The 23,460-nt window shown below is 45.7% G+C and overlaps 1 long non-coding RNA gene across 4 annotated transcripts in view; it reads left to right on the top strand.

Annotated features, from left to right (window-relative positions):
* The first annotated feature begins 289 nt into the window (after nucleotides 1–289).
* Nucleotides 290–23,460, top strand: part of LOC122548171 (uncharacterized) — a 32,407-nt gene continuing 9,236 nt past the window's right edge. For 3 of the 4 annotated variants that reach the window (XR_015753612.1, XR_015753615.1, XR_015753614.1), the window contains exons 1-4: nucleotides 290–316; nucleotides 7,547–7,653; nucleotides 17,450–17,556; nucleotides 22,565–22,671. This is a non-coding gene — a long non-coding RNA (uncharacterized LOC122548171). Of the gene's footprint in view, nucleotides 317–5,152; nucleotides 5,278–7,546; nucleotides 7,654–17,449; nucleotides 17,557–22,564; nucleotides 22,672–23,460 lie in introns of those variants that run through there. The other variant, XR_015753613.1, reaches the window with a different exon arrangement.

The following is a 23,460-nucleotide window of genomic DNA, read 5'->3' on the forward strand; positions in this document are numbered from 1 at the left end:
CATGTCCTCGTTCCGTTGTCTTTCCCTTTGGCATCTGTTGATGAAATTGCGCGGGTATCCGTTTTTGGCGAATACATTGAATCGGTGTTCTTCTTCCTCTTTTTGCAGTTCCAGTGTACTGCAGTGTAATGTGGCTCTTTTGAATAGTGTCTTGATGCAACTTCTTTTGTCCCCGGATGATTGATGTCAGGGGCGGAGCTGGAGGACCTGGAGGGGCAATTGGCCCTCCGACCAATCAGTGAGTGAGGGGCGGGACTTGGTATCACCACGTGATCATCCTCGCGAACAGCGCGAATGTGCGGGCGGAGAGTTGTTGGTAAGGAAAGGAATAAACAACAGGAAGCGGGAGGGAAAATGTGTCGGTATGAGCTGAGAGATTTTGCAAACATTTGGTGCACATCGGAAAATACAAATTTGAAACTTAGTCTCGTTTTTTGCAGTAAATGGAAAAATGCCTCATGTCGCGATTGACTCGAGTAAGCGCCGCCATCTTTATTCGGGGTAGCAATTCACTGGACACTTGCGGCCGCCAGCTTTTAGGGGGCAAATTTCAGAGGGGTGTCTGTGCAGCCTTCTCTGGCAGAGAGTCATAGGGCAAGATTTACACAGAGCACATTCAAACCCAGAGAAATTGATTTTTTTTCTCTGGATTTGTTTCGTCATTCATTTAAATGATTTGGATATGAATAGAGGCGGTACAGTTAGTAAGTTTGCAGGTGACACCAAAATTGTTGCTATTGTGGTCAGTGATAAAGGTTGTCTCAGAATACAATGGTATATTGATCAGATGGGCCAATGGGCTGCGGAGTGGCAGATAGGGTTTAATTTAGATAAATGTGAGGTGCTGCATTTTAGAAAAGCAAATCAGAGCAAGACTCACACACTGAATTGTAAGGTCTTGGAGAGTCTTGCTGACCAATGATATCTTGGAATGCAGGTTCACAGTTCCTTGAAAGTAGAGTCACAAGTGGATAGGGTAGTGAAGAAGGCATTTCGTATGCTTCGCTTTATTGGTCAGAGCGTTGAGTAAAGGAGCTGGACAGGACATTGGTTAGGCCACTTTTGGAATATTGTGTGCAATTCTGGTCTCCCTCCTATCAGAAGGAGGTACTGTAACTTGAAAGGTTTCCGAATTGATTTTTAAGGATGTTGCCAGGGTTGGAGGATTTGAGTTGCACGGAGATGCATAATAGGCTGGGGCCATTTTCCCTGCAGTGTCATAGGCTGAGCTGTGATGCTGAAGAGGTTAATATAATCGTGAGGGGCATGGATCGCGTAAGTAGACAAGGTGTTTCCCCTCGGGTGGAGGAGCCCAGAACTAGAGGAGAGAGGTTTTGGGTGTGAGGGGAAAATTCAACAGGAGCCTAAAAGGCAACAAAAATTGTAACATTTCAAAGGGATTTAAATAGGAAGGGTTCAGAGGGATGCCGGCCAAGTGCTGGCAAATGGGAATAGATTAGGTTAGAATATCTGGTTGGCATAGACGGGTTGGATTGAAGAGTCTGTTTTGGTGCTAGACATCTCTGACTGTGGGATCATAAAAGTGAACACTGCTCTGATTCGCCTGTGAGCTCCTTGATGTCCACTTGTTCATTATCTAGCTTCCTCAATCTCTGAGTGTATTTTTGCTCTGTTTAGTATTTTATGATTACGTTCACAGACCATTCTGTAAATGAATTGTCCACTACAGCCCAGCTCCTGGTCATATTACAGAGGAGGTAGTACTGGATGTCTTAAGCAAGGTGGATAAATCCCTGGGACCAGTTAAGGTGTATCCCAGACATTTCTGGAAAGCTAAGAAAATGATGGCAGTTCCACTCTGAGATATTTATATTGTCATTGGTGACAGGTGAGGTGCTGGAAGACATGTGCTATTATTTAAAAAGGTGGTAAGCAAAGGCCAGGGAACAAGAGAACAGTGAGCCTGAAGTCAGTGGCAGGCAAGTTGTTGGAAGGGAATCTGAGGGACAGGATTTACATGTATTTGGAAAGATGAGGAATGATTCGGGATAGTCAACATGGCTTTGTGTGTGGGAAATTCTCTCTCTCCAACTTGATTGAGTTTTTTTTGAAGGTAGACTGTGGATGTTGTCCATATTGACACTGAACGATGTTCCACAAAGCAGACTGGTTAGCAAGGTTAGATAACATGCAATGTTGGGAGAACTTGCCATTTGGATACAAAACTGGCTTGAAGGTAGGAGGCAGAGGGTGGTGAAAGAGGGTTGCTTTGTGGACTGGAGGCCTATGAGCAGCAGTGTGCTGCAGAAATGGATATTGGGTCCTTAAATAATTGACTTGGGTGTGAACATATGAGATATGGTCAGTAGGTTTACAGAAGACACCAAAATTGGAGGTGTCGTGGACAATGAAGAAGGTTAGTTCAGAATGCAACAGGATCTTGATCAGATGGGCCATTGGGGCAAGGAATGGCAGACTGGGTTCAATTTAGACAAATGTAAGCTGTTGGATTTTGGAAAGGCAAGTCAGGGCAGAACTTATACACTTAATGATAAAGTCCTTGGGAATGTTGCTGAACATAGAGGCCATGGAGTGCAGGTTCATTGTTCCTTGAAAGTAGAGTTGAAGGTAGGCAGACTAATGAAGGTGGTGTTTGGTATGCTTATATCTATTGGTCAATGCATTGAGTACAGAAGCTGGTACGTCAAATTGTGGCTGGACAGGACATTGATTAAGCCATTTCAGGAATTCTGTTCCAAGTTCGAAATTCCCTGTTCTAGAAAGGATATTGTGAATCTTGAAAGAGTTTACACAAGATTTACAAAGACTTTGCTAGAGTTGGACGATGTGGGCTACAGGGTGAGGCTGAATATGCTAGGTGTAATTTCCCTGGAGAGTCAAAGACTGAGAGGTGACCCTCAAAGATTAGCAAGGCAGCCATTGTGTGGAGCTGCAGGCGATGGGCGAGATACGGAGACAAGTATTTTGCATCATGTTTACTATGAGGAAGTACATAGGAGGTATAGAATGTGGGGAAGTAAATGGTGACATCTTGAAAAATGTCCATATTACAGTGGAAGAGGTGCTAAATGAGTGGCTAAGGAGCTGGTGCAGGGGAAAAGGATTCACATTTTTTGTATCATTGTGATCTCCTCTGGAGTAGAGTTGACCTGCATAAGAAGAGTCTGAAGATTGTACTTGAATTGGAAGGTGTCTAATATGTAGGCAGAGAGTCTTTCTAGTGATAAATGGGAGGCAATAAACCAGTGAGGGAGTGGGTGTAAACCCAAGAAGATAGTGAGAAAAGAGGTATGTCTGAGGCTGGCACAGTTCAGAAGTCAAATAGTCAAGGCAGGCAAGGGCAAGGCACAGAATGAAGTCGGACTGAGCAGTTGCACTGCATTTACTTCAATACATGAGGCCTGACAGGGAAGGCAGATGAGCTCAGGGCATGGTTTTGAACATGGCACTGGGATATTATAGCAATTACAGAGACATCACTCAAGGATGGATAGGCCTGGCAGCTTAATGTTCCAGGGTATAGATGCTATAGGAAGAATAGAAAGAGGGACACTAGAGGAGGGGGAGTGGCATTTTTGATTCGGGATAGCATTATGTTTTTGCTTAGGGAGGATATTCAGGTGGAACTGGGAAATAAGAAAGGGATGATCACCTTATTGGGGTTTTCTCCATGGATCTCATCGGAGTCCTCTGGTTTCCACTCACAGTCCAAAGATGTGTCGAGTAGGTTGGATTATCCAGGCTGAATTGCCCACAGTGTTGAGGGATATGCAGGTTGGGTGGATTATCCAGGCTGAATTGCCCACAGTGTTGAATGATGTGCAGGTTGGGTGGATTACCCAGGCTGAATTGCCCATGCTGTTCAGGGATGTGTAGGTTGGATGGCCCTGGGAAATGCAATGTTACAGGGGGAGGTTAAGAGGCTCTCAGCGTTAGTATCAATGTGATAGGCTGAATGACCTGCTTCCACACTGTTTGGAATTCTCTGATAATTCTACTAGTTTTAAAATAGTTACAGAAAATAATATACCAGATCTAAAAGTTAAGGTTCTGAATTGGACAAAGGCCAATTTTGTTGGCACAAGGCAAGAACTTTCATCTGGCCCCTCAAGCCTGCTCTGCCATTCAATAAGATCAGGCCTGAGCTTTTTACGGCCTCACCTCCACATTCCTGCTCTCTCACCATAACCCTTAATTCTTTTCCTGTTCACAAATCTACATTTTGCCTAAAAGGCATTCAAGTTGATAACATCAAATGCTGCACTCGGCAGGGAATTCCACAGATTCGCAACCCTTTAGCTGAAGAAGCTCCTCCTGAACTCAGTCCTAAATCTGCTCCCCCTTATTTTCAGGTTATGCTCTAGTTTGACCCGCCCCCAGTGGATTTAGCCTCCCTGCTTCTATCTTGTCTACTCCCTTCAGAATTTTATTGTTTCCTCTCCAACCGCCATTCTTTTAAATTACAATGACTATAGAACCAGTTTTCTCAATCTCTCCACATACACCAATCCTCTCAACTCCTGACTCAAACTAGTGAATCTCCTCTGTACTCCCTCCAGTGCCAGTACATCCTTGCTAATGTAAGGGGACCAAACCTGTACACAGTACTCCAGGTGTGGTCTCACCAGCACCCTGTACAACTGCAGCATAACTATCCCTCTAGCAATGAAGGACAATATTCCCTTCACTGCCATAATTACCTACTGCACCTGCAAACCAACTTCCTGTGATTCATGCATAAGTCCACCCAACTCCCTCTGCACAGCAGCCTGCTGCATGTTTTCACCATTTCATCATCCAGTTTGCTGTTAGTCCAACCAAAGTGGATGACCTCACATATTCCAACATTGAACTCCATCTGTCAGACCCTTACCCACTCACTTAACCTATCTGTCTCCCTGTGCAGACTGACAGTGGCCTCTGCAGACATTGCTCTATCTCATCTTTGTATCAAATGTGAACTCTGACACCGTACACTTGGTCCTCAACTCCAAAACATTTGTGTAAATTGCAAACAGTTGTAGTGCCAACACTAAACCAAACATCCATTTATCCCCATTCTTTATTTTTTGTTGGTTAACCGATCCTGTATCAATGATGATATATTACCCATAATGCTGTGCATCTTTACCTTATTCAGCAGCCTTTTGTGTGGCAACTTGTCGAATACCTTCTGGAAATCCAGGTACACCACATCCACGGAGTCCGCCTTGTCGAATGTGCTCGTCGTATCTTCAAATAATTCCAGTAAATCCTTAAACGTGACCTGCCTTTCATGAATCCATGCTGTGTTTGGTAAATGAGACAATTTCTACCCAGATATCTCACCACTACTTCCTTGAGAGATTCAAGCATTTTCTCCACTACAGAAGTTAAGCTAACGGGTCCTTTTTGGAAAATAGTGGCACCGCATTTGCAGCTTCCAGTCTGTCAAAGCCATCCCAGAATCCAACACATTTTAGTGAATTATCACGAGTCTATTTGATATTCACTCCCGCCCCCCCCCACCAGCACCACCACCCCCGCCATCTCCTTTAGTCCCTGGGATGCAATCCATCAGGGCCAGGGGACCCATTCACCTTTAGGCTGTTATCTTTCCCAACATTACCTCTTTACTGGGAATGATTGCTCCTCTGTCCTCATCTGCCATTGCCTCCATAGGCATGCGACAACAAGAGTACACTGACAGTATGTTCCTGTTAAGGCCAAGGCTGGTAGGGGTAGAGAACGCTGCCTATCGAAAGAAATTGAGGGCCTGGTCAAGAAAATGAAGGAGGCATATGGTAGGTACAGAGAGCTGTTTCTGTGTGAATCCCTAGAGGAGTATAGGGGCAGTAGGAGTATACTCGAGGTAAACCATGAGAGCAAAAAGGGGACATGATATAGCTTCAGGAAATAGGTTTAAGGACAATCCAAAGTGATTGTACAAATACACTGAGGACAAACAAGTAACCAGGCAGAGAATAGGTACCCACAGAAATCAAGGCTGTCTGTGGAACCGCAGGAGGTGAGAGAGACTCTATGTGAGCGGAGAGGTTTTGCAAACAAAATGTGCACATCGGAAAACACAAATTTGAACGTCCCAGTTTCTTGTTTTCAGTAAACGGGGAATGGCCTCAGTGTGGCTGCAGGCATGGGTGCGCGCCTCCATTTTTATTTGGCGCAAAAAATCACTGGACACGTGCGGAGCCACCAGCTTTGTCGGGGGCAATGTGCAGCCAAGCGCATGTGCAGCCTTTCTCTGGTACAGAGTCATTGGGCAGGATTTACACACAGCACATTCAAACTCAGAGAAATGGATGTTTATTTCTGGATTTGTTTCGTCACACATTTAAATGATTTGGTATCGTAAATGAGTTTGCAGGTCATACAAAACTGGAGGTATTGTGGATAATGTAGAAGGTTACCTCAGATTACAATGAGATATTGATCAGATGGGCTTTAATTTAGTTTGGAAAAGCAAATCAGGCAGGACTTATACACTGAATGGCAAGGCCCTGGAGACGTTTGCAGAACAAAGAGACCTTGACTGCAGGTTCATAGTCCTTGCAAGTCAAGTTGCAGGTAGATAGGATGATGAAGAAGGTGTTCAGTATATTTTCCTTTATTGGTTCGAGCATTGAGTATAGGATGTGGGAGGTCATGTTGCTGTACAGGACATTCGTTAGGCCACTTTTGGAATAGTGTGTGCAATTCTGGCCTGCTTCCTATCAGAAGGGTGCTGTGAAACTTGAAAGGTTTCAAAAAAGACTTACAAGGATGTTGTTAGGGTTGGAGGATTTGAGCGGTAGGGTGAGGCATAAAAAGCTGGGGCTGTTTTCCTTGGAATGCCATAGGCTGAGTAGTGATGTTATGGAGGTTTATACAATCATGAGGGGCATGAACAGAGTAAATGAACAAGGTGGTTTCCCTGGAGTGGTGGTGTCCAGATGGAGAGGGCATTGCTTTAGAGTGAACGGAGAAAATTTCAAAGGGGCCTAAAGGACAACTCTTTCATGCAGTGGGTGAAATGAGCTGCCAGAGGAAGTGGTGGAGGTTAGTACAATTAAAACATGATAAAGGCATCTAAATAGACACATGATATGATTAGGAAGCATTTATAGGGATATGGGACAAGTACTGGCAAATGGGAATAGACTAGGTTCGGATACGTGTTTGGCAAGGAAAAGTTAGACTGAAGGGTCTGTGTCGGTGCTATACATCTCTATGACTGTGGGAACATAACAGCTTATACTGCTCTGCTTCATCTCTGGGCTCCCTCATGACCACTTTGTCAATATCTAGCTTCCTCAAATTCGAACAATGGTTGTACTTTTGGTCTGTTTGGTGTTTTGCTATTATTTTTACAGACATATTTGTAAGTTAATATTTCACTGCCGCCCAGCCCCTGACCATGTGCTGCTTATCAATATTTTCTGGAAAATCTTTAACAGTCAAGAATTCCTTTTTCCAATTAGCAAGTGTATCTTCCTCCCATTTATGACTATCTCATTCTGCACCATTTTCATTCTCTGTAATCCATTTTGCACTTCCTGAAACATCAACTGTGTTTCTCCTTCCACAGATACCAGTGATTAATGCCAAAGCCCTGTTGCCTGTGGAGTGGGTGATGTTTGACTTTCTTGTACAGCTGCAGTTTGTGTGGTGAAGGTGCTCCTACAATGTGGTTGGGTAAGAGACATTACAGAGTATTCATTACAGCAACAGTAAAGATCTGAAGATAATGTCCAAATCAACAACAGATTGTATTTTTATTATCATGCTTATAATTCAACAAAAATATTATTGAGAATTTTAAACATAAGGCCAGAGATGGTGATATTAGGTCAGGTGACCAAAAGCATTGCCAAATAAGCAGGTTTTGAGAAATGTCTTAAAGGAGGAAAGCAGACGTGAGAGGTTTTGGCTGCGAATTTCAGACCTTGTTGATTTGGCAACTGTAAAAGCAGTCACACAGGTGAAGTAATGAATTAACAGGTCATTGGGAGTCTCGAACAGAATGGGTGGTCGAGGTCTCAAAGGTTGTGTGAAGCAGCGAGCTAGGGATGATCACAACCAGGAATTAAATCAAGGGTGAGAATTTAAAATTGAGGGATGTGGGCTGGATGCTGGCAGGTGAGACTAGATTGGGTTTGGATATCTGGTTGGCATGGACGGGTTGGATTGAAGGGTCTGTTTCTATGCTGTACATCGCTGTGGCTCTACGTTGTTGATTATGAATAGAGCCTTTTGATGGATCAACAAGTTTTGGTACGAGGGAGTACTTGGGCAGCAGAGATTTAGTTTTTCTTGAGATCACAGGGAGGTTAAATGTGGGAAGCTGGCCAGGAGTATGTTTGGATAATGAAGTCTGGAAATAACACAATATGGATGAAAGTGTATAAGCTGAGACAAGAGTGAAATCAGCTAGAAATTGTGATCTTGGAGTGGGGCTGGGCTGTCACTCTCACCTCACCTCTGGGATTCAGCTGGTTGTCAGGTTGTGAATCAGGGCGGTAACACTATCGGGAGTTGAGTGGCCCTGGTGGAGCCTAAAATGAGTGTCGCTCAGCTGACTGTTGCTGAGCAGCCTCTGTTTGATAGCCCTGTTGATGACATTTTCCATCACTTTACTGCTGATCGAGTGTGGACTGATAGATGGAAATTGGCTGGGTTGGATTGCCCTGAGTTTTTGTGTTGAACATGCCTGGGCAATGTTTCACATTGTCGGTAGATGCCAGTGCTGGAGCGTTACGTGACTTGGTGGGTGGCAAGTTCTGGAGCACAAGCTATCAGTGTTATTGCCAGAATGTTGGCAGGTCTCGTAGCCTTTGCACTACTTAACCATTTCTTGATGTTATTCAAACTCAACCGAACTGGCTTAAAACTCATCTGTGATGTTAGAAACTGCTGGAGAAGGCTAAGATGGATCATTCCACTTTGCACTTCTGGCTGAAGATTGCTGCAAATGCTGTCATCTTACCTGGTGCATGGATGTGTGAGCCTCCTCCATCAGTAAGGGTGGGGATATCTGTGATGCTTCCTACAGTGAGTTGTTTAATTGTCCATCACCGTTCACAACTGGGTGTGGCAGAACTGCAGAGCTCCGATCTGTTCCATTGGTTGTGGGATCGTTTAGCTCTGTTGCGTGCTGCTGATGCTGTTTGAAATACAGATGGTCCTGTTTGATAGCTTCACCAGATTGGCACTTCATTTTTACGTATGCCTGGTGTTGCTCATGACATGCCCTCCTTTACTGTCCATTGTGATGGGTGAGAGCCGGACTTACAAACCCATGAGATTTCAGAGTGTGTTGGAGTACAGTTCTGCTGCTGTTGATGTCCCACAGTGCCTCAGAGATACCCAGTTTGAGATCCTACATCTCTTCAAAGTCTGTCCCATTTATAACGGTGATAGGGCCACTCAAGACAATGGAGGTTTTTCACAACTTTAAGCCAAGACTTGTGTCTCCAAAATGAATGTGTGATGGTCGCTCTGACCGATACTGTCATGGACAGATGTATCTGAAGCTGGTCAATTCATAACAATGAGATCAAGTATGTTTTTCCCTCTTGGTTCCCTCACCACCCGCTGCAGACTCAGTTGAGCAGCTATGTCCTTCAGGACCTGGCCAGCTCAGTCAGTAATTCTGTTGCAGAGTTATTCTCGATTGTGGACATTGAAATCCTGTACCCAGAGTATGTTTGACACCATTTTACTTCCTCAGTGTTTCCTTGAAATGTTGTTCAACATGAAGGAGAACTGATCCATCAGCCAAGGGAGGACGGTACGTGGTAATCAGCAGGAGCCATGAGATTTCCTGGTGTCCGGAGTCAATGCTGAGTACTCCAAGGGCAAATCCTCCCTGTCTGTGCCACGACCTCTGCCTGGTCTGTCCTGCTGGTGAGGCAGGATATACCCAGAGATTTCAGGAGAAAGTGAAGACTGCAGATGCTGGAGATCAGAGTCAAGAGTCTGGTGCTGGGAAAGCACAGCAGGTCAGGCTGATGAAGGGCTTAGGCTCGAAACGTCGATTCTCCTTCACCTCGGATGCTGCCTGACCTGTTGCGCTTTTCCATCATCACAATCTAAATATCTTGGGATGGTGATGGTGGTGTCTGGTCAATGTCTGTAAGGGTTGAGTATGAGTATGTCAGGCTGTTCCTTGATTGGTCTGTGAGACAGCTCTGCACATTTTGGCACCAAAATCCAGATGTTCGTCTGGAAGACATTGCACCATCGAGAGGGCTGATTCTGTGGTTGTATTTTCTGGTGCCTTCTTAGATGCCGAATGGTCCATCCAGTTTCATAACTGTGTTGAAACTTTACAGTGATTAATACAGTGAGTAGCTGACTGGGCCACTGTCAGGTTGGCAGGGTTTTTTTACGCCATTGACAATGATTCCATGGAGATCAGGAGATTCCTAATTCCAGTTATTTTTTCTTGAATTCAGATTCCACCATCTGCCAAGATGGGATTCAAACCAGGACTTCAGTCGTTTGTTTTAATATTTTGGATAAAATTTAAATACATTAGGTTTGTTCACTCACTTTAAATATCACTTACCCAGGTTTTGTTCCTTTGTGAAACACTGTCCATCATCCTGTCCCCTCCATCCTTTTCTCCAACAACAAGACTTTGGAGCACAAAGAGTTTATCTGTTACTAAGACTGAGATAATCCGATCTGCTGCTTCCCTCCCTCCCACTAGCCCACTGAGTCAAACTGCCTCACGTAGTGTTCCTGCTTTTTGTCCTAAATTTACATCTTCCTCCAATCTCTTGTGAAGCCTTATCAGAGCTCATCTTGACCTTTACCCTAATTTCACTAAACTAAAAACTTTCCAACTTTCTTTCCTCCTCCTCCTCCTCCTCATCATCAGTCCCCCTCACCGATTCACAGATATTGTTCCTTGTTCTGTCTTTTCTGGTTATGTCCTTCTCTCCCAAAATCCTGCTCCATCTCCACTCTCCCTTTCCTTTCTGAATTCCTTGCATTTGGTGTCCTTGTTCCCTTCTGTCTCTCACATACAGACTGCCAGGAGGCGACAGCACCATGTTGGGTTTCACATGTACATTGACGATGCCCAGCTCTCCCTCCCCATCATCCCTCTCCATTACTCCACTGTTACTCAGTTATCAAACTGCTTACCACATTCCCACTCCTCGATTAGGTGCAGTTTCCTCCAATGAAACATTGTAGTGGTTAAACCCGTTGCCTGACAAATTCCTTTCCCTTACTGCTGAGCCTCTCCCTCTCACTGGGAACTATGCAGCATAACTACACTCTTCACAGTATTGCAGTTATATCTGACACGAAGCTGACCTTCTGATCAGACATCTACACAATCCCAAACACCAGGAATTCCAATCTCTTAAACGTTGCTTGTCTCCTCCTCACCCCAGCTCCATTGCTACTGAAACCCCTTACCCGTGTCTGTGTTGCCTTAAACTTGATGAATCCGAAACAGAACCCTTGATTCTGTGACTGGCTCAGAATCTGGTTTCAGACTACCCCTCCCCCCTCAGTATTTACCCTCAGACACATCAGTATTTATTCTGTCAAACCCCTAAAGAATCTGGTGGTGCAGTCTGATTGTAGCTGGTGGAAATGACAGAGGATGATGTGTTGTATCTGGGTTGAAGGTAAGGACTTGAGGGTGGGGGGTGTTCTATCCTTGTTGCAGTTGGAGGTGTGTGTTTCAAAGGCAGAGGTGCGGGAAGTGGAGGAGATATAGTGGATGATGTTGACCACATGGGAGGGGAAATTGCAGTCCTCGAAATACGGGGCCATTTGGTATGTTCTGGCCTCACTGGAACACTGCAGTAAGCATGAGACAGAGATGTTGGCCAGGGAACAGGCTCGTGTGTTAAAGTGGCAGGCAGCTGGAAGCTCGGGGTCTGTTTTTGCAGCAGAACATAGATCAACAGTCACCATTTCCGCCACCTCCACTGAGATGCTGCCAGACACAGGTTCCTGTCCCCTCCATTAACAGCAATGCACCCCCCCCCCCCCCCCCACCCAGATCGTAATCCACTCCTTTGTCTTTCCAAATGTTCTGGTCTCTCTTTGGGTTCTGTCCCTGCCTATTATTTACTATTTAACCCCTATCTCCTGCAGTACAAAAATCTGCAGGTTAGTTGAATTGGCCAAGCTAAATTTCCAATAAGGTTCAGGGATGTGTAGGTTAGGTGCATTAGTCAGGAGAAATATACAGTACTAGGGTAGGGGAATTGGTCTGGGTGGGATACCCTTTGGAGGGACGCTGTGGAACTTTTGTGCCGAATGGCCTGCTTCCACACTGTCAAGATTCTAATTTTCCCAGCTCCCATCGGTTCTGAGGAAAGGCCACAGGACAGATTTCTGTTCCCAGATGCTGCCATACCTGCGGAGCTTTCCCAGCACCTTCTGCTTGTTGTTCCTGATTGACACCATCCATACACCTTCTGGGTGTGATTCAGACAGGATGAGGATCCCACTATTGACCTCACAATCGGGTCCAGCTGATTGATGGCAGCTTCGGACCAATAGGAAAGAATGGTGGGACTGGTGGACCAAGTGGAACCAGCTGGTCATCCAAACAATGGGAGTGAATGAGGGGTGTGGCCAGTGGGATGACACGTCACCGGTAACTCAGCCGATGCAGTGCCACGTGACTCGGCCATTGGTGAATGTGGGAGACGCAAACAGGGAAGGGGAGAGTGGCCTTGGAGACAGGGAGATAATGAGTCACTTTAGACTGGGAAGTTTTAATTACACTCTGTGCGGTTTGTAAGTCTGAATCAGAAACTCTTAATCCCGCGTTTGCAGCAGATGGGAAAATGGCTGCGGCCCTCAGGCGGTGAAAGATCCTGGGATATTGCCGCCATTTTTATTGGAGGCAAGGTACAGTGAGGTGCATCTGCATGTCCCCTTCCTGGGATTGGTAGGGGGGGGGGGGGTGGGGGGTGGTGGTGGCTTACGATTTCAAGAGAGGCATTGACACATCAAGCACATACCAAGAGAAAAGTATGTCTATGTTCTTCCTGCACTGACTGTGAGTTTTGTTTTGTGAATTCATTTCATAGGATATTAAATCAGAATAGAGCTGAAAATGTGTTGCTGGAACAGCGCAGCAGGTCAGGCAGCATCCAGTGATCAGGAGAATCGACGTTTCGGGCATAAGCCCTTCTTCGGGAACCCCGCCCGCACGCCTATATCCGTCACCACGTCTAACCCCGCCCCTTCGCCGGTCTCCGTCCCCGCCCCCAGGCCTAACTCCGCCCCCACGCCGATCTCCGTCCCCGCCCCCAGGCCTAACCCCGCCCCCACACCCAGCTCCAGCCCCACACAATGTCCGAGCACCCAGCTCTGCCGTGTTTTCACCATCCCTCCAGACCTACCCCTCTCTGAGGATGAAAGATCAGTCCTCAGCAGTGGCCTCACCTTCATTCCCCTACGCTCTCGGATTAATGAATTCAACACTCGGCGTGACATCGAAAAATTCGCCTCCGCACCTACGTCTTTAACCAAGACTCTTGCCCACCCTCTGACGACCCCTTCTCACGCCTCCAACACACCCCATCCATCTGGACACCCCGTGCTGGCCTCCTACCTGCCCTAGACCTCTTCATAGCCAACTGCCGCCACGATATTAACCGCCAACTGAACTCCCCCACCCCTCTCACCCACTCCAACCTCTCACCCTCGGAACGCGCAGCCCTCCACTCCCTCCGTTGCAACCTCAACCTCACTATCAAACCAGCAGACAAGGGAGGCGCGGTAGTAGTTTGGCACACCGATCTTTACACCGCTGAGGCCAAACGCCAGCTCGCAGATACCTCCTCCTACTGCCCCCTTGACCATGACCCCACCCCCACCACCAAACCATTATCTCCCAGACCATCCATAACCTCATCACCTCAGGGGATCGCCCATCCACCGCCTCCAACTTCATAGTCCCGCTTCTACCTCCTGCCCAAAATCCACAAACCTATCTGCCCCGGCCGACCCATTGTCTCAGCCTGCTCCTGCCCCACCAAACTCATCTCTGCATACCTCGACACGGTCCTGTCCGCCTTAGTCCAAGAACTCCCCACCCGGTCCCCAACGTCTTATCGTCACCATGGACATACAGTCCCTGTACACCTCCATCCCCCATCACAAAGGACTCAAAGCCCTCCACTTCTTCCTTTCCCGCCGTACCAACCAGTACATTCCTGAAGAAGGGCTTATGCCCGAAACGTCGATTCTCCTGATCCCCGGATGCTGCCTGACCTGCTGCGCTTTCCCAGCAACACATTTTCAGCTCTGATCCCCAGCATCTGCAGACCTCACTTTCTCCTATAAACCAGAATAATTGAGGCTGGGATCTCAAAAGCAAGTTTTTACAGTCAATGGAGTCATCAGGATCTGAATATCATTGGCATTTAATTGTGGAAGGAGAAAGGTTTGTCTGTTCTGTTTGTGGGAAAAATATCTCCGATAGTTTTGTTAAGCAGAAAGATGTACAAATTCATGGTTGGATCACCCTTTGGGTATGTGGTCTGTTCTGGGCCTTGCAGCTGAGGAAGGAGATCTTGGCCTGAGAGGGAACACAGATTTATCCAAATTACACCTCGCCTCTTTGGAAGAACTCTCAGATTTAGACCCAATCACCCACTTCATGATGTTAACCTGTAAACTTCATATTTTCAATTACTTGCAAACTTCCCATTAAAAGTCCTTTAGGACTCAAATTCCAGTACCTTTTCAGGTGGAATGTTCCAGCTTCTGACAACTGTCTGTTCATTCAGAAACTGCTGAGGTTCATGTTTTCTCTGGGGTTACAAAGGGCTGAATTGAAAGATGAGATGCTGTCCCTGAGCTCCCATTGAGATGCATTGGAACAGTGCAGGAGGCTGAGGGCAGTGTAGGTGTGAGCAGACAATGAAAATGACAGGGCTGCACTGTGAGGGCTGCTTGGCTTAATGAGAGTGTTCTGGAGTTGGGTGTAAACAGAGTGAGGTGAGACGGGGGAAGGTGAAGCTGAAACTCAGTTTCACTCCAGGCCTTTCAGAAATTCACATGGTCCCAATGGGAACAGCCAGTTCCTGCGGAGTATTTGTTAACAGTTTTTTCCTGAGGGCAGTTGAGAGTTAATCACATTGCTGTGGGTCTGGAGTCACATGTACGCCAGACCAGGTGGGATGATAGTTTCCTTCCCTACAGGACATTAGTGAACCAGATGGGTTTTCTAACAATCGACAATAGTTTCATGGTCATCATTTGCCTTTTCATTCGAGATTGTATTGAATTCCGATGCTGCCATCAGCCATGTTGGGATTCTATCCCTAATCCTCGGATATCAGTCGTCTGGCAGGAAGACCAGTAAGCCATTGCCTCCCTTTTTAGCAATGTTTAAATGAAAGTTCCATCATTCTACGTGTACAATGTGAGATAAAATACTGCACCGCCTCTCCAAAAGGTCAATCAACAGAATTTTGTTTGGAAGCGAAATATTTCACTTTTTTGGGGGGGTTTATTAAACAAAAATGAATCCAGATAAAAATCTTCTGCTACGGACACGTAAATTCTGAAGCCGGAGGGTGATTACAGAGACAGGGAGGGTTGTGGGGCCAGAGGGGGATTGTTTTCCAAATATCACTGTGGTGTACATGGACTGCAGCATTTCAGGGAGGCGGTTAACCACCACCTTCTCCAAGACAAGTAAAGGTGGCCAATAAATACTGGTCTGGGCAGTAAAGGCAACCCCCTGTGAATGAAACCAAGCAGTGACCTCTCTGAGCTGATTGCTACGAAGTTAAAAACCTCTCTGGAAATGGAGTGGGCAGAGAAGAGAAACAGTGACATTTCACAGCTGTCCTCAGAAAGACCTCACCCTTGCAAGTACTCCGAGCCGGGGATCAGCTTAGTGAGTTTCAGTCTCTTCAAATATCAATCTTAGTCGGTTTTATAAAATTAAATCTACAATAGTGAGTAAGGTGAGGATTTCTTTTTAATGTCTTATGGTCTCTTGATTAAATGTTAAAGATATGAAACGTAAGTATTAAGTTATTATCGGGCAGTATTTTTCGAGCAGTAAGACTGTGCCTTCCTCTTAGTCTGTAGATTGTTAAGGCGGAGAGATGGCCTGTTGTAGAGTGGCGTGCTGTTCCTGTCGGATGTGGGAGATAGGGAGAGTTTCAATGATCCTGATGATTGTCTGCAGGAAGTGTGATTGCAAATCCTATTGGATCGCATGGATTGGTGGAGGAGTAATTAAAGGCAGTGAGGAATTGGCAGGAGCCGGGGTGTGTGATAGGTGGCAGTGTCAGAAATGCAGGATACTGCAGATACAGTCAGGTAGATGGGTAACCGCCAGGAAAGCTAGGAGGGGTAGGTCGGTACTGCAGGAGTCTCCTGTGTCTATCCCCATCTCAGACAAGTATACTGTTTTGGAAAATGTAGGTGGTAATAGACTTTCAGGGGAATGTAGCACTGACAGTCAAGTTACTGGTACTGAGACTGGCTTCTAACATAATGTGAGGTATATCCAGTTCCACACAATCGATGGTGACAGGGGACTCTCTAGTCAGGGATACAGTCTGCCATTTCTGCAGCTGACAGTGAGGCATCAGAATGGGGTGGTGTCTCCCTGGTGCCAGTGTCAAGGATGTCTCACACAGGGAGAAGAATATTCTCAAAAGGGAAAATAACCAGTGGGAGGACATTGTACATTGGTATCAATGGCATAGGAAAGGGAAAGCATGGGGTCCTGACGAGCAGGGAGATTTGCTAGTGCCACTCCGGAGGCATTAAACCAATGAGGGAGTCGGGGTAATCCTAAAGAGATAGTGAGAAAAGAGGTGAGGCTGAGGCTGGTAGTATTCACCGGTCAGACTGTCAAGGCAGGCAAGAGCAAGTCACAGAATGAGGTGCGACGGACCAGTTGCACTGCATTTGTTTCAGTGCAAGAGACCTGACAGGTCAGGCAGGTGGGATCAGGGTATGGTTTTGTACATGGCACTGGGATATTACAGCAATTACAGAGGCATCACTCAGGGATGGATAGGATTGGCAGCTTAATGTTCCAGGGTATAGATGCTATAGCAAGTATAGAAAGGGGGCAACAGAGCAGGGAGAGAGGTGTTTTTGATTAGGATAACATTATGCTTGGGCTTCGGGAGGATATTCCTGGGAGTACCTCCAGGCAAGTTATTTGGTTGGTACTGAGAAATAAGGAAGGGATGACCATCTTACTGGGATTGTATTATAGACTCTCTCCCAATAGTCAGCGGGGAATTGAGACACAATTTTGTAATGAGACCTCAGTTATCTGTAAGAATAATATGGATGCAATGATAAGGGGTTTTAACTTTACCAACATGGCCTCGAAGTGCTGTAGTGTTAAGGGCTTGGATGGAAAGGTATTTGTTCAGTGTGTACGAGAACATTTCAGATTCAGTTTGTAGAATGTACTTACTAGAGAAGGAACAAAACCTGATCTGTTTTCTTTATTCATTCACAGGATGAGGCTGTCAAAGTCTCGGCCAGCATTTATTGCTGCGTTTACCCAGAGGGCAGTTAAGTCAACCACGTTGCTATAGGTCTGGAGTCACATGCAGACCAGACCAGGTAAGGATGGCATTTTCCTTCCCTAAAGGTCGTGAGTGAACCACATTGGTTTTTCCAACAATTGACAATGGATTCCTTGTCGTCACTAGATTATTTTTTCCAGATATTTATTGAATTCACGTTCCAAAATCTGCCATGATGGGATTCAAACACGGTCCCCAGAATGTTATCTGGTTCTCTGGATTAACTGTCTAGCGATAATTTCACTCCGTCATCACTGCCACTTATGAAATGAGGCAGGGTGAGTGACTGAGTTATCAGTGGGGCAGCGCATCAGCACCAAAGATCCCACAGCATTGTGGCTCAGTGGTTAGCGCTGCTTACTCAGCCCCAGGGACCTGGGTTTGATTCCAGCCTCAGGCGACTGCCTGTGTTCAAGTTGGCACATTCTCCCCAGTGTTTGTGAGGGTTTCCTTCGGGTGTTCCAGGTTCCTCCCACAGTCCAAAGATGTGTAGGTTAGTTGGATGAACCATGTTAAATTTCCCATAGTGTCCAGATGCTGTATATGAGGTTTTGGGATGTGCAGGCAAATCTCTGCTTGATGTGAAAAGATCCTTTTGTTGTCTTGGACAGAGGTCAGTGGGAGGTGTGGCCACACGTTTTACATCTCCCATGACGGCAAGGGACGGTCAAGGGTGTGGACCGAACATGGGAAGTGCAGAGTGAATGGTCTCTGCGGAACACAGATAGGGTTGGGGAGGGAAATATGTCTCTAGTGACTTTAGGTAGCAGAAATAACAGATATTAATGCGCTGTATCTGGAGATTAATGGGGTGGAAGGTGAAGACCGCAGGGTTATATTCTTTATTGTGGATGGAGGGGTGGGGTAAAGGCGGAGGTGCGGGAAGTGGAGGGTATGTGTTGGAGGGCATTGTTGATCAAGTCAGAGGAAAATTACGCTCCTTGAAGTAGGCCTTTCTGGGATGTCCTGGAGTAGAATCCAAAGAGATTAAACAAATATATCACAGACAAAAGATTAACTGGACCAGAGAAGAGGACCCCTTAAAGGTCAACAAGGCTGTCTATGGAACCACAGGGGGTGCGAAAGATATGCAAATATTTCACTTCATTTTTACTGGAGAAGTATATGGAAGCTCGAGAGTTTGGATAAATAAACAGTGATAACTTGAAAAGTGTCCATGTTACAGAGGAGGTGGTACTAGATGTCTTACATCGCATCAAGGTGGATAAAGCCCTGGAACCTGATCAGGTCTATCCTGGAACTTTCTGGAAATCTAGGGAAGTGATTGTTGGGTCTCTCCTGAGGTATTTGTATCGTTGATAGCGACAGGTGAGGTGCCATTATTTTAAAAAGATGGTAAGGAGAGACCATGGAACAAGAGAACAGTGAGCCTAAAGTCAGTGGCAGGCAAGTTGTTGTAAGGGTTTCTGAGGGACAGGATATCCATCTATTTGGAAAGGTAAGGAATGATCAGGGACAGTCAATGTGGCTTTGTACATGCACAATTGTGTCTCACTAACTTGAGTGAGTGTATAGAAGTGACAAAGAAAATTGATTGATCCAGGCGGTGAATGTTGTTTATATGGACATTCAACAAGGTTCCACAAAGCAGACTGGTTCGCAGGGTTAGATAACATGGCATGCAGGGAGAGCAAGCCATTACAAAACTACCTTGAAGGTTGGAGACAGAGGATGATGGAGGATTGCTCTGCGGACTGGAGGCCTGTGAGCAGCAATGTGCTGCAAGAATGGATATTGGGCCCTTAAATAAATGACTTGGATGTAAATATATGAGGTATGGTCATTAGGTTTACAGAAGACATCAAAAATGGAGGTGTAGTGGACAGTGAAGAAGGTTAGTTCAGAATACAACAGGATCTTGATCAGATGGGCCATTGGAGCAAGGAATGGCAGACGGATTCAATTTAGATAAATGTGAGCTGTTGTATTTTGGAAAGGCAAATCAGGGCAGGACAGAAACGCTTAATGGTAAAGTCCTGGGGAACATTGCTGAACAAAGAGACCTTGGAGTGCAGGTTCCTAGTTACTTGAAAGCAGAGTCACAGGAAGGCAGGGGAGTGAATGCAGCTTTTGGTACGCTCCCCATTATTGGTCAATGCATTAAATGCAGCTGTTGTGACGTCATATTGTGGCTGGACAGGGCGCTGATTAAGGCCCTTCTGGAATTGTGCTTTCAGTTCCAATCTCCCTGTTCTTGGAATAATGTTGAGAAACTTGAAAGGGTTCAGAAAACATTTGCATGAATTTTGCTAGGGTTGGACGTTTTGAGCTATTGGGAAAGTCTGAATAGGCTGGGAATATTTTCCCTGGAGAGTTGGAGGCTGAGAGGTGATCTTATAAAATCATGGATAAGGTGAGCAGTCAGGGACTTTCTCCCAAGTTCGTTGAGTCAAGAACTGGAGGGTACAGGCTTAAGGTGAGAGGGGAAAGATTTAAAAGGGATCTAAGGAGCATCTTATTCATGTTGAGGGCATTGCAAGTATGGAATGAACTGCCAGAGGAAGGGGTGGAGGCTAGTACAATTGCAGCATTTAAAAGGCATTTGATTGGGTATATGAAGAGGAAGGTTTTAGAGGGATAAGGGTGAACCGCTGGCAAATGGGTCTCCATTAACACTCTCCGTTATTGGTCAATGCATTGAATACAGAAGCTGGGACGTCATACTGTGGCTGGACAGAACGTTGATTAAGCCACTTCTGGAATTCCGTTTTCAGTTTGAATTTCCCTGTTCTGGGAATGATGTTGTGAAACTTGAAAAGGTTTGGACAAGATTTACAAAAACGTTGCCAGGATTGGAAGATTTGGGCTACAGGGAGAGGCTGAATAGTCTGGGGCAATTTTCTGTGGAGAGTCAAAGACTGAGAGGTGACTTCATGGAGATTTATAAAATCACAAGCGTGGATAAGGTGAGCAGCTGGCGTCCTTTTTCCTCAGGTTAGGTGGGTCCAAAACTAGAGCACGTGGGTTTAAGTTGAGAGGGCAAAGATTGAAAAGGGATCTAAGTGGCAACGTTTTCAAGCTGAGTGTGGTGTGTGTATGGGAGGAGCTACCAGATGAAGGAGTGGAGGCTGATAAAATAACAATATGTAAAAAGCTTCCAATTGGGTACATGAATAGAAAGGGTTTTGGTGGATACAGGCCAATAGATGGTAAATGGGAATCCATTAGTTTAGGATTCCTTGTTGGCACGGACGAATTGGACTAAAGGTCTGTTTCTTTGATCTTAATAAATTAAGATACATTCCTCAATTTTGTGGAGAGCAAGCTGAAGCACAGATAATTATCCTTGCAGCTGAGAAGGGTGAAGCAGTGATTTCGATCTGGTGCAGATTTGGTTCCAAGGTCTTGAATTTGCAGAGAGAGAGAGAGAGAGGAATTGTTAACACTGTCACATTTTTTAGTAACTACTTTCAAGTAATTGACAAGTAATACAAGGTGAAAATGTGAACATTACTTTACTCAGTAAGTTCTGAGCATCTGGAACAGTCTGAACGACACAGATTCAGCAGGTATTCTGAAACAGACTTGGAATTTTACTTTTTAAGGAAAGATTTGGGGGACTATGGGCACATGGGAGTGGACTTGGGACAGATTTGCAGCATCTCCAGAGGGAGAGAGTACAGCCCCAATGGGTTGAATAGCCCCCACCCCCTGTGCTCTTTGATACTGCCCCATTCACTGTGAATGATGAAGCTCATCCCAGGGCAGAGAGAGGGATTAGCCCTCCACTCTCATCACAATGGGGCCCGGCTGATTGACGGCAGCTCCAGACCAATGGGAGGAGAGTCTGTGTGGTCCTGCAGCCAATGGGATTGAATGAGGGCTGTGGGCATCAAAACAACACCTGTCCATGAGCTGTGCAGGTGCAGTGTCACTGTTTGGGGTTGGGAGAGACAGCAGAGACTGGGACAGATGCTGTTGGACCTGAATTACAAGTTCCCGGTAAATTAAACCCAAAAGAACTGCGGATGCTGTAAATCAGAAACAACAACCAGGAGGTTCTGGAAAAGCTCAGCAGGTCTGGCAGTATCTGCGATGAAAAATCATAGTTAAAGTTTCAGACCCAGTGTCCCTTCCTCAGGACAGATGTTACTGAGAAAAAAAGTCAGTTTATGTGCAGACGTTAGTGTGGGGGGAGGATAAATGGAGTAAAGGACAGGTGGGGATAGAGTGAGAAGAACGGTTAGATAAAGGATACCGATCTGGCTGGGGGAGGGTGACTAGCTGTTAATGGAGACTGTTAGTGGCTAACCATAGGTAGTGTGTAATGGCAGGCTGTGAGAACAAGGACTGGTGTGTGCGGTAGGGGGCTAAGACATGAGGTTGTTAACTTATGGTTAGCCAAGAACTGTCTCCATTTTAAGCTGTTGCCCACCTATATCACTCCACGATTGGAGCTGCCGAGGACACAAACCTTTGGAATATCCTCCCTACCTCCCTCTCTTCGCCTTAAATATGTATCTAAAAATCGTTCTCTTTAATCAACGTTTCCATCATTCGTGAAGCATTTTAGGAGATTTGTCAAAGGCTCTATACAATGCAGGTAGTTGTTGTTATTGTCTGACATCAGGACAAACAGGGATGACCCCTCTCCCTCATACCTGATGAACAGCAGCAAAAGCAGGAAGCACTGAGCATGCTCCAGCCCACAATGGGCCTCGGATTATTGATGTAAGCGCAGGACCAATAAGAGTGGGGGAATGAGGCTAGAGGTGCTAGTTGGTCCTACAACGAATCAGAGTGAACGAGGGGCGGAACAATACTCAACCACGTGATAAACGTCACGGACAGCACAGTGTTGTTGTGACCAAGGCATTGGAAATGTGTGAAGGTGAAGGACAAGGGAAAGGAAAGACATTGACCAGGAACAGAACGAAATTTCCATTGTATGGAATGAGAGGTTTTACAGAACTTAATGCACATTGTAAAACACAAATTTGAAAATACCAAATTCTGCATCATTGACCCTCCGTATAATGCATTTTGCACTCCCTGAAATATCAACTGTGTTTCTCCCTCCACAGATACCATTGATCAGTGCCAAGGCCCCATTGCCTGTAGAGAAGGTGGTGTTTGACTTTCTTGTACAGCTGCAGTTCGTGTGGTGAAGGTGCTCCCACAATGTGTTTGGGTAAGAGCTATTATAGATTGTCAACTCTTCACTGTCGCTGAGTGAATAATGTATGTGCAAATCAGCAACAGTTTGTTTTTTTTTAATCATGTTTATAATTCCACAAAAATACTATTGAGAACTTCTGACATAAGGCCACAGATGGGGATATTAGGTCAGGTGATCAAAAGAATTGCCAAATAAGCAGGTTTTCAGAAATACCTTAAAGGAGGAAAGCAGGTCCGAGGGCGTTAGGGTGGGAATTCCAGACCGTGTTGCCTTGGCAACAGTAGAAACAGCTAGACAGGTGAAGCAACGAATAAACACATCGTTGGGAGTCTGAAAGAAAATGAGTTGTCGGGGTCTCACAGGTTGTGTGGTGCAGGGAGACAGGGATGTTCACAGCCAGGAATTACATCAGGGGTGAGAATTTTAAATTGTTGCTTGTTAATAGGAGCCTTTTGATGGATCAGCAAGTTTTGGTACAAGTGAGCACTTGGGCAGTAGGGTTTTAGATACTCTTGAGATTGCAAAGAAGTTGAATGTGGGAGGCTGGCCAGGAGTGTGCTTGGATAATGAAGTCTGGAGATAACACAGGGATGGACGAGTATTTCAGTAAATGAGCTGAGACTAGGGTGGAGTTGGGTGACGTCACTAATGTAGAAATAGTGTTTTTGGAGTTGGGCTCCTCCTCCTCATCACTCCCCCTCCCCAATTCAGATCCTTGTTCTATCTGTCTGTCTTTTCTTGTTATGTCCTTCTCTCCCATTCTGCTACAAATTAATATTTGACCCCACCGTTGTTGGAAAA

The sequence above is a fragment of the Chiloscyllium plagiosum genome, unplaced genomic scaffold, assembly GCF_037043375.1.
Source record: "Chiloscyllium plagiosum isolate Xiang-an unplaced genomic scaffold, Cpla_swu_hap1 HiC_scaffold_38, whole genome shotgun sequence".
Classification (NCBI taxonomy): Eukaryota; Metazoa; Chordata; class Chondrichthyes; order Orectolobiformes; family Hemiscylliidae; genus Chiloscyllium; species Chiloscyllium plagiosum.